The following is a 12,128-nucleotide window of genomic DNA, read 5'->3' on the forward strand; positions in this document are numbered from 1 at the left end:
TTTGGGGAAATAATAGATGTTGAATTTTAGAAGTTATTGAATTGTCTTTTATTAATGAGTTTAAGTCTTCCGCATTGCTTTATGTTGATATTAAATTGAAATGTTAAGGTTTAGATTGGTTGGTTCGCTCACATAGGAGGGTAAATGTGGGTGCCAGTCGCGGCTCGATTTGGGTCGTGACACAATTAGGTTAATATTTCTATTTAGCTATTTATGATTTCACTTAAAATCAAACTTGATAAATTTACAAGGATAATTTTATTTGTGGATTTTATTAACAAGTACTAACACTAACACCATGTAAAATTGTCTTATCGATATTTATGATAATACTTTTATATTATAATTTAATTAAAATAATTATAAAAAATATACTTCTTAAAAAAGAGGGCTGCCCGACAAAGCCCGTAGCCCACGTACTTGTGAGCTAGGTTGACATTTTTCTGGCCCATACCAAAAATGGGCTAGCCCAGCCTGACTCGTTAAATTTCAAAACATGTATGGATTAGACTAGATAGGGTGGGCCAACCCATATTGACATCTCTAATTCACTTCGAGTTATTTAATTTCTGTACTATTATTTTGACGGGGGACCTGGTCCAGTAATCACTAGTGGATGCATACATTATAGCATTATAATACCAGTGAGTCTTTTAAATTGTTTCACTTGACTGCTAGCCAATACTATAAATCATATTAAGCAAAAAATCTTACCAAGAACTTTCTACAAAGGGATTAGACACAATACAACCCCCACTGTTGAAGGCTACACCAGATTCTCTAACCCAAGGACCATTACTTTCAATGGTTTGAGTAGGACCGCAATACTTGTCTATTCCGATTCAATTAACATTAATTAATTTATAAATTCCAAGATCAGATAATAAAGTCAGTTGACTACCTTGAGATTCAAATGTACATAGATTCTCTCAGAAGCGAAAAAAAGATATCGGTACCAAAATTCACTTAAAATAAAAATGCATGAAACTTACATTCTAGAGGAATTTGTTGTTTTTTCCAGACACAACTAAGAAATAGGACCTACACAGTTAATTTTCTTGTTACTTAGTGTTGTCCGAAAATCGACACAACTACTCAAATCACATACATTCTCTAATGATGTTATTCACAATTCATGTTGTGTAATGTTCTACCTGCATGATCACTACCAGCAAGAGCAAAACACTTCTTACTGATAGTTTTTATATGTTGGATCCAAGATGTTTGGTAAATGATAAAAAGAAATCTTAACCATTACCCACACTTTCAAAGGTAAAACCTTGACAGAGGGTTACATGGGTGAATAGAATAACTTATAATTTTTGGTGAGAAGAAGCAGTAGACCAGCCCGACCTTGTCGGTCCAAGAATCCTTGTACTCTACGATATATGGACTACATAGCTTAGCGATCAGATTCATTTATCAAAGAATAATGCATACACAAATATTATCATAGATCAGTTAGCATAACATTACGCAAACCTGTCTACTCAACATAGTATCATCCCATATTATGTGGCCTAACTTGACGAGAATACTAAAAATACGACAAGCTAAATGTGTGGTTTCAAACAACAATTCACAATATAATATCATTCCAATAACTGATATTTTATTTTTTATCAACAACAAATGAAAACAACAGCAAGCCGTACCAGGCTTCTCATCCAATAAACCTCCTCTAACAGGTCCACTGCCTTACCCAACCAAAAGTAACCCTTCTATATCAACCAACCTCCAAAAAGAAATATAATCAGACAAGAAGCATATTCCAAAAGTCCAGCAAAGTGATAGTAGCGCATATCATCTTGTAATTAACTACTAAAAAATGTCATGGATAGTTACAGATACACCCTTAAGACAAGAGGTATACCCGAGGAGGTTCACGAGGTTCACATGAACTCATGCTTTCCTCCCGAGATCATATACAGTAGTGTTATATTTTTAAAAAAATTGAAAAAATCACACTCAAAGTATCAGATAATGTGATGAATACTGAGTGCACCTCTCAACGTGATGTTAGAAATTTGAATTTTATATTATCTTGTTTTATTTTCTTTTTAAAATTAGATAACACCTTTCTAAAAGGTTATTGGTATATTAATTAATTTTTAGCCTAATATATTAAAATTTAACGGTTTACAGTAGTAATAAAAACCAAAATGTGGAACCGATCAAATTTACATTTTGAATCAACTTTTTTATAATAATGCACTCATAATCTCGAAGTACTGGGTATCATCAGGCATTACCTGGCAAAATATTTATCTAAGAACAATATGTATATATATATAAATTCAATAAAGGTCGGAAAATAATACAATGTAAATATTCTTTAGGACAGGAAGTGAAGTCTAGTCTGATACTATAAGATTCTCATACTCAAGACAACTTACAAGATAAATTGCAATAAACGTCTAACAATAGAACTTGTAGAAATGGTATACACCACTCGCCATGGAAGCTGCATTATTCCAAATGAAAGCTGGCAACTAGATGAGAAAACGAACAAAGTAGTCTAAAAAATAAGGAAACTGTTGCAGCAACATTTATCATGATATATTCCAGAAAGAGAGAACATATCGAGATTCTTATGTTTGATCACAAATTAACAAGTATATAAACATTGTTTGTGAATCAAAATTTAGGCATATTAGTCATTTTAGTAGGCTTGCTCTAATTAAAATTAATCATCTTTTTCCTTCCATAATCCCTTAGATATACCTAAATATGGTGTATTTCTATCTCTAGCTCAGCAAACAACGTAAGCATAACAATAGTCGAATATTATCAAAATCGTTGAGAATAGGGAGGAAATGCAATCACCATATACAATTCTTGATCTTGCATTGATGGCTGTATTCCTAAGTTCATGTCTATTTGTAAAGGATGGTTGGTAGGATCATGTTGCCCCATGACTGCAAATGCAATACAAAAAGTTCTTAAATATGATGGATGAAAGTGCTTAAGATCAAATAACGCTGAAATGTGTACAAAAGTGTAATAACTCTAGGTTTTTCTACTTAATACATGAAGTACATTTATACTGAGACAACTAGATAAGCACCATATGAGTATACTGAAACAAATAGTGCACCATATGTTCTGAATAGAATCTGATCTCCATGAATAAAATAGAAAAAATAATATTTTGATATTATAGACGGATTGGCAACAAAAAACACAATGAAAGAAGTAAAAAGGTTATCCTACCTACCAGATACTTATCATTGACTAAACATTCTACCACATAGAGAAATCCCACAAATACAACCACTAACATTTCAACTAACTGTTCACGTCATACCCCCTACTTCGTCGTCACATTACTCAACCATAGTCACATAATATTACATGACACTCCCTTAACATGAACACCCAATCTCTTTCCCCGAAGGTGAAAACCACCTAAACATATTTCATCACACACACTACCTCTACTCCTCGCCATTACGACACATGAACAACCCTTATTGTTTATTACTCACCTCTTGAATATTTATCCCTTCCACCATACCCAACAGGTTCGCTCATCACAACGAACAATAAAATATAAACCATTATACACGTGCCTACTAAGTACAACATAAGTAAGTCAATACAACACTAACTCACATGCACATATAAAACCTATACGCTATCATAAATATATATGCACAATGAACAACTTTACATTTTATATTACATCGTTGGTTCTCTCATGGAAACCAAACCTAAATAGTTAGTTTTTTCAGAACGTGGCAACTAATCAAAGTGAGTTGTGTCGGAACGTGGCAACTGAAACCATACTTATGCCGGAATGTGAACCATAATTAAATAGTTATAACGGAACGTGGCTACTGATCCATTCAACACATCATAATAACAATCAAAACTAAAATGTGGAAACCGATCCATTCAGTACATCACAATCACAACTATATCTTCAAGGTCATACATTTAAGTCATGATTTCATTGCAATCATAGTTCACCCATCTCATTTACAACAAGTGGATCAACTATGTAAAATTCATATGCAAACATTAATTTGACCATATTTAGCCTAGTTCATGATCTAACACTCCTTTATAGGTTTAAATAACAATTCATCGAAAATCCTCAATTCAATCGCTCCAATATGTGATCTAGCATGCATTAATAAATCTAGTTCCATTCGTGGTTTCATAATCCTATTCTTGAACCAATTGTACAAATGATACCGCTTCCAGAGTCCCTAAGAATTCATCGATTCCTCCTCTTAAGGCATAAATCCACATACTTTGATTTCTAGGGATTACTCATCAAATTTACTTGGTGCACGAAGGTCTACACATAACCCTACCATTGATTTCCATATGTTATGCACTAAGGCAACTTTAAAACTAAATTCATAAAACATAACCTACATGGGAGCCAAGCAGTTGCACAAAATTTTGATTTTGATTCCAGTTTTTTCGGGCTTCGCGATAGTGAATTTTGCCAAGAATCTATAATATTTAACTATCTTCACGCTAGAAATCTCCTTCTCCTTCATTCCCAAGCTTAAATCGGTTTTTTTAAGGTTTTTAGGGTGTTTTACAACTTATTTAGGTATTTTAGGAAGATGGGGAAAACAAGATTTTTCGTAATTTACATTGTATCTCGCCTATCCTCCCTATCACTAGCTTACCCCGCTGTGGCACCACGCCGCCCTAGCGGTACTTGACCCGCTGTGACGGGACAGTGGTCCCATAATTCCCTGAATTATTGTTTCTCCTAATTAACAATAGTTCTGATCGTTACAATAAATTAAGAATATAGGTTATTTAACTTTCCAAATACACTAATCAATATGGTAGGCCATCTCTTTATATATCATATTGACGATAAATTTGATTTTAAAAAAAATGGTAATGCAAAATGAACAAGGAATACAATGTATTAATTCAAAAAATATACTAAGCTAGGAATATAATTTACTAAATTTCCAAATATAATGAATTAGGAATACAATTTATTAGTTTCCCAAATGAAATAGAAAACATGATAAGCCATCTTTCTCTCTATATATATATATATATATTGTATAGTCAATGAATCTGATTTCAATACAAATTAGTAAAACAACTTATTAAGTTCCCAAATAAAGATAGAGTAGGCCATCACTTTATATACTTATTTTCACTCAAAGTTATTCTACATTATTTTTGCTACTTATGTTCTATTAAAAAATTAGAAATTCTTATTGCCATTCTTATATTATTGATGTTCTTAACATGAGTAATCGTAATTTAGTAAATATATATAGTTTCTTAAGAATCGGTGTAGCGGTAAATCTGCTAGACCAATCCTCACAAAATTGGAGAAATCCTCCAACAAGTGATCCAGATCATCAACATGCTTACATGGAGGAGACTGCAGAGGATGTTGAAGTGCCAATAGACGAAGTAGCAAATCCAATAAAAGCTGAAGAGACTTGTATCAAATGTCAGGAAAGATTTGAGGTTGACGAAAGCATCGGGACACTTGGGTGCGGCCATGAGTATCATGTGGGATGCATCAAACAATTGCTGCTTATAAGAAAAAGATTGCCCCACATGCGGAGCTTCAGTTTTGCCCTCCACATAAACAATGACTATACAAATGCATAACATCTAGAGATTTATTTTATTTTGATATTGAGCTAGTCTAAAGTTTATTTTCCCTATGTTTACAAGAACAATAGTTTTGTGTGTATGTACTCCCTTTGCCCCTAATTACTTGTCCATTTTTGAATCGACACACCTATTAAATTAATAATGATTGACACGGTGACTTACCATTTTTCCCTATTAATTATATAGTGCCTGAGTTAAAACATTAAGATTTTCAAAAAGTTCTTCCTTTTTCTATGTTATTAATTGAGGGTACAAGAGATACATTTTTTTTGTCCTTTCTTGATTTGTAAATATGGACAAGTAATTTGGGACAACTAAAAAGGAAAAGGTGGACAAGCAATTATAGACAGAGAGAGAGAGTATGTTATAAAGTTCATATCATCAAACTTAGTAATTAAGACAAATGGTTTGTAAGTTGTGGTTATCTAGCACTATTTGTTACATACAAGAACCAATTTATTTCCTGCCCTAATTATTGTTAAGAGACAACAAACAAAAATATCATTGTAGACACCCTCTAGCATAAACACATATTAGACAAAACATAAATGGTCGTAACATTTTTTGGTTTTTCCACAATTGTAGTAATTACATAGATTCTTGAATTTGTTCTAATGTTGTCACTTTTGATCATACACCAGTTTAAGACACAAACAAATCCAAACACAAAGAATACACGTGCTATAATATGCAACTTTATTCCAGTCAATCTAACAAAGAACACGTGCTATAATATGCAACTTTACCAAAATCCAGTACCTAGCCTTAGAATCCAAATTTTCTCTAATAGAAGCCAAATGAAGAAGCAATTTGCTTGTGCTTTGGCATTTTTACTGATTGCCACATGCACTATGACATACTCACCTTATCTTATGAATCAACAGATTCAATATACAACAAAGTACCAATTACAATTGCACAAAGTGAAGACTACAAGGTACCTCAATGCCTAAAACTGAATATAAAACGTCGTTTTTGTCAAAGAATGATTACGAAAAAAAGACATTAGTTTTACAAGATAATGAAAAGAAAGTACATTTGGTTGCTGAACAGGAATACAAGATACCTTATGTGCCTAAATCAGAATACAAGATGTTATCTTTTCCAAAAAACGAATATTTCAACAAGTCATCAATTCCAGAAGATAGTAACAAGAAGGTCATATGTTCCTAAGGCAGAATACAGGGAGTCATTTTTTCCAAAATTTTACAATTTTAAGAAGCCACCCATTTTAGAATATAACTATTACAAGGTGTCATAGGTTCCAAAGGTTAACTCTGAGCCAAAAGAAGAATACAAGGTGTCTTTTTTGCCAAATAATAACTATTACAAGAAGCAGTTAGTTTTAGAGTATAACTACAAGAAAGCGCCATATGTTCCAGAGCTATTCTCAATGGCTAAACTAGAATATAAAGATTCATTTTTTGCAAAAAATTGACTACTTTAAGAAGCTATCAATTCCTGAAGACAATACAAGAAGGCGTCATATGATCCTGAGATACCCCAATGGATTAATCAGAATATAAGGAGTCATTTTTTTCAAAATTTGACTATTTTAAGAAGTCATCAGTTTCAGAAGATAACTATGAAAATGTGTTATATATTACAAAGGTTCCCCCAGTGCCTAAAGAAAAATACAAGGTTTCTTCTTTGCCGAAGGATGATTACTACAAGAAGCCACTAGTTTCAGAAGATAACTACAAGAAGGTGTCATATGTTCCAAAGGTTACCTCAACGCCTAAAGAAGAATCCAAGGTGCCTTCCTTGTCAAAGAATGACTACTTCATGAAGCCATCAATTCTAGAATATAACTACAAAAAGGTGTCATATGTTCCAAATATGCCTTCAGTGCCTAAGGAAGAATACACAGTGACTTTTTTGCCTAAGAATGACTACTATAAGAAGTCATCAGTTTTAGAAGACAACTACAAGAAGGTGTCTTATGTTCCTATGGTGACCTCTGTACCTAAATAAGAATATAAAGCACCGTTTTATCAAAGAATGACTACTATAAGAAGCCATCTGTTGTAGAAGATAAGTACAAAAAGATGCCCTAAGTACCTAAACCAAAATACTACGTGCCATATTTGCCAAAAAATGACTACTACAAGAAGTCATCACCTTCAACATCACCACCACATCCATATTATTAACTTTCCATCTTTCATGTTCAACATGCATGTTTCATTTATATCTTCCATCTCAACATATATAAGCCAATAGTGTTCTCATATTTTGAGTTAGAAGGCATGGTATCTTAATTTAAAATTCTTAAATTGTTTGATGTATTTTTTATTTTCTTACTTCGGATTGTAATTGTATTTTCATGATGATTAGTTCCCTTGGTCTTGATTTTGATTCTAATATTGTCGTAAATTGATAAAATATTGTCTTTAGTTTCTAGTAAGGGTCATTATATAAATCTTTGTTATATATATGTTGTTGAGTATTCAATTGGGTAGTATATGACCAACCTTCGTCATCATTGCACTTTAGGCCAGTCAAATATTTTCATATTTACCATTGCATTTTTCTTCACCTTGTTGTATAGGTGATGAGTGGCACGTCATTCTTCAAGTCTTATTCTTAACCTTTTTTTTCTTCTGTATTTATCAAACAATGTAAAAGTGATATGTTTTTCTCTATTTTCTTTGACTTCCTTTAAAAGACAAAAGGTTTATAAGATTGAAGCCCATTTTGGCAAGTAATTAATAACGGTCAAATAAACGAATTCAATTCCAAAACTAATTTGGAATACAAGTTATTAACTTTTCAAATTCACTAAGACATATGGTAGGCCGTCTCCTTTATATATCATATTGTCTACAAATCTGGTTTTAAAATAAAAATAGTCATGCAATTAATTAATTTTCCAAATGAAAAAAATGCATTTTATTAATTTTTTGAATATAATGAACTAGGAATACAATTTATTAATATAACAAATTTAATAGACTACAAATATAATTTACTAAATTTCCAATTATAATGAACTAGGAAAACAATCTATCAATTTTCCAAATGTAATAGAAAATATGGTAGGCATCATTATCTATATATTTTATGTTGTCAATAAATCTGAATTCAATACAAAATAGAAATAAAACTTACTAAATTCCCAAATGAATATGTGGTAGTTCATCACTATATTTACTTCATTTTCCAGTCAAACTTGTTATACATCATATTTTGCTACTTATGTTCCTTTTAAAAGATCAAGGAAATTCCAACATTATTTTTGTTTAATTCGATTTTTATTAGTGAAATCAAACAATTAGCAACTTTCATTGTCTTTCTTCTATTGTTGATACTTTTATCATGAGTAATTGTAATTCAATATATATATATATTGTTTCTTAAGAACCGGTGTAGCAGTAAATCATGTTGATGCTCCAATAGACAGAGTAGATAATCTAATAAAACTGAAGTGATTTGTGTCATATGTCATGACAAATTTGAGTATGAAGAAACCATTGCGACACTCGATTGTGGCCATAAATATCATGTGAGATCCATCAAACAATGGCTCGTGATAAAAAAAATATTTCCCCATATGCAGAGCTTCATTTTAGCCCTTCACATCAACAAAAACTATACAAATTCATAGAATCTAGAGATTTGTTTTATTTTGATATTGTGCTAGTCTAAAGTTGGTTTCCCCTATGCTTACAAGAACTATAGTTTTGTGTATGTATGATAAGTCCTTACACTCCTAGATGTTTTAATGATCTCTTCACAATTATAGGGACCTGGTCTTCTACAGAGTATGAATACTTGTTCAATTGTCAAAAGGCAATACGACTGTAAAAGCTATCCAGGTCAGAAAGTTGGTGAAGCAACAGAGCACTTTACCTATCAGAAGCGACAAGGTTGTTTGTTTGATGGGTAATAACTCTTCATGTTATACATCAAACAAACAAAAATAATATTGACTCATTCATTCAAATAAATATATTGTCAACCTTCAAAACGGGAAGGGACATGATAGAAGTGCTTCCATATCTTCAAGTACTTGTTGTATTTGTTTGCTTGTAATGTTTTTATATAGTAGGATATGTTTCACTTGTGAAAGAAATGTTTCAAACTTGTGTGAATCATAGTATGAATCTAGTTAAGGGTAACAAAGGTTCTTACTCTCAAATCTATATTAATCATGTTAAGATTAGTATAGTGGGTAGTGTTGTGTCTTTCCTGGCTCAGCTAAGTGATAGGAGATATTAATTTGTGTGGAGATTAGCAGTCTATCTCATGTTGTGGTTTTTCTCCCTTGAGGAAGGAGGTTTTCACGTAAAGTTGTCTGTCAATCTTTACTTTCAACACTTATTTTACAGTCTGATATTATAACTATGTCGAGGACCTAGTTCCATCAATATAAGTGGATGCATACATTCCATCAAGTGGTATCAAAGCTTCACTTTTAAGATTTCTTAACACCATGAAAAGGAAGATGTTATACGAATGGCTGCTCCACCGAATATGGAGGAATGAAAATCATCTACCAGGTAACCTCGCTTCAACGAATTGTACTATGGATGGTGGAAAAATCTAATGCATGATTACATAAATGCAGAGGACACCGAGTTGCGGGATTTCATCCTTGATGGACCTTACTTTCGCCTGAAGTAATTGAAGGATGGAGAGCTCATCACCCCCGTGGTAAAGATCATAATAGAATATAGTGCAGCTGACACAAAAAAAGATCAAAAAGAACTACAACGCGATAAAGATTCTACTATGTGGCATTGTTGGTGATAAGTACAACAGAATTTTTGCATCTGAGAATGCAGAGGAGATTCGGGATTGTATTCAAACTGCACATGAAGGAACTAAACGGGTGAAGTTTTCGAAGGTTTACATGCTCACCACTCAATATAAGAACTTTGTGATAAAGGAGGGTGAACCCATCTTTGAGATGAACTATATTGTTTCACTGCTATCACTAATGAGCTCAGAGATCAGGGAGAACCCATTCCAATTTGCAAGCAAGTTTGCAAGATTCTTAAGGTGCTTCCAAAAACATGGGAAAGCAAGGTGGATGCAATCACAAAAGCTAAGGATTTGATGACGCTTCTTGTGGATGAGTTGATAGAAATCTACAAATACATGAGCTAAATAGGAGTAGGGAACTTTAGCGAATGAAGAAAAGAAGGAGAAGTCCATTGCACTGAAATCGTCTCAAACCAAAATAACTAAAGAGGAGGCGGAGATGGAATATGTCACAAAGAGTTTTGAAAAGATCATAAAAAGCATGGGGGATTTCACAGAAAAGCATCAAGCAGCAGATTTGCTACAACAAATGATATGTCCATGAGTGTAGTATGCCTGGTCATTTTATGAGAGATTTTCCTAATCAAAATAAAGAATCTCATGAAACCAAATTTCACTAGAAGGACCTGGTCCCAGAAAATGTTTGGAGGAAGGCTCATGTTGATATGTTGATGAAAAAGGCCTTTTCTGCTTAGGGTGACGATTCAAGTGAGTCAGAAGGAGATGCATAAAACCATGAGGTTGTCTCAATGATGGCTATTGAAGACGATGAGAGTGTCTTCAACTCAATGTTCTCCTTTATGGAGAAATCCGATGACGAAGAAGACCCCAATGAGGTGATCCTCTTTGAACTAAAAGATGGTCTAGATAATCTTCCAGCAGAAAAATTGAGGAAACTTGTTGCTCTGTTAATTGATTCTATGGATGAACGTACTACTGAAAACATAATGTTGAATGAAAAATTAAGTTTGTGTGAAGATGAAAATATAGTTCTTTTAGCTCAGGTCTCTAAAATAAATACTAGAATTGGAATGTTGGAGTCTAGCTACATGACGGTTGAAAAAAGGCCTAGCACCTTGGAGAGTGAAAAAATAAAACTTGATATTTTTGAGGAAGAATTTAAGGACAAACTTAAAATATCTTAATCTAAGTTAGTTGCTTCGCTTGAAACTAACTGTCAACTGAGAAAGTATCTTAGTAGGGTCAAGGAAGAGTTGAGTCACTCCTTAAAATTGACTGAGTCTTCGAAGATCCTCTCAAACCTATCTCCATAGAGTTTCAATGGAAAGAAAGGGCTGGGATGCAGACCTACAGGACCGCGTTATAACCCTCATAGTAAATATGTGTTTATTAGATAATAAACTCTTATGCACTCATTATGGGCAAAGTGTTCATCTAAAAGAGAATTGTGAGAAACTGGAAAGAGCTAAAGAAAGACACATGCAGTTTGTTAGATTTGAAAATGATTAAGAAAAGAGAGAATAGGGACCTGGTCCTCGTGCTAAATCTTTCAAATCTGACAAAAATGTGAAAAACGAGAGTGAGGGACCTGTTCCTCGCTATCGTTTAAGCAAGAACACTTTTCCTCCTTTGACGGAAAGTTTTCTTGTTAACACTTTTGACAGCTATTGAGAACTCTGTTTAAAGTAGGTTACTACGACTAATAAGTGATTTTTTGTAGAGGAGAGGAAGAGGTCAGTGCTGGTACATGGATAGTTGATGCTCTAGGAACATGACAGGATACA

At 33.1% G+C, this 12,128-nt stretch overlaps 1 pseudogene; it reads left to right on the forward strand.

Moving 5' to 3' along the window:
- Nucleotides 1-5,364: 5,364 nt before the first annotated feature.
- Nucleotides 5,365-7,769, forward strand: LOC114075304 (annotated as a pseudogene).
- The last annotated feature ends 4,359 nt before the right edge of the window (nucleotides 7,770-12,128 follow it).

Source organism: Solanum pennellii, chromosome 12 (genome assembly GCF_001406875.1).
Source record: "Solanum pennellii chromosome 12, SPENNV200".
Taxonomy (NCBI): Eukaryota; Viridiplantae; Streptophyta; class Magnoliopsida; order Solanales; family Solanaceae; genus Solanum; species Solanum pennellii.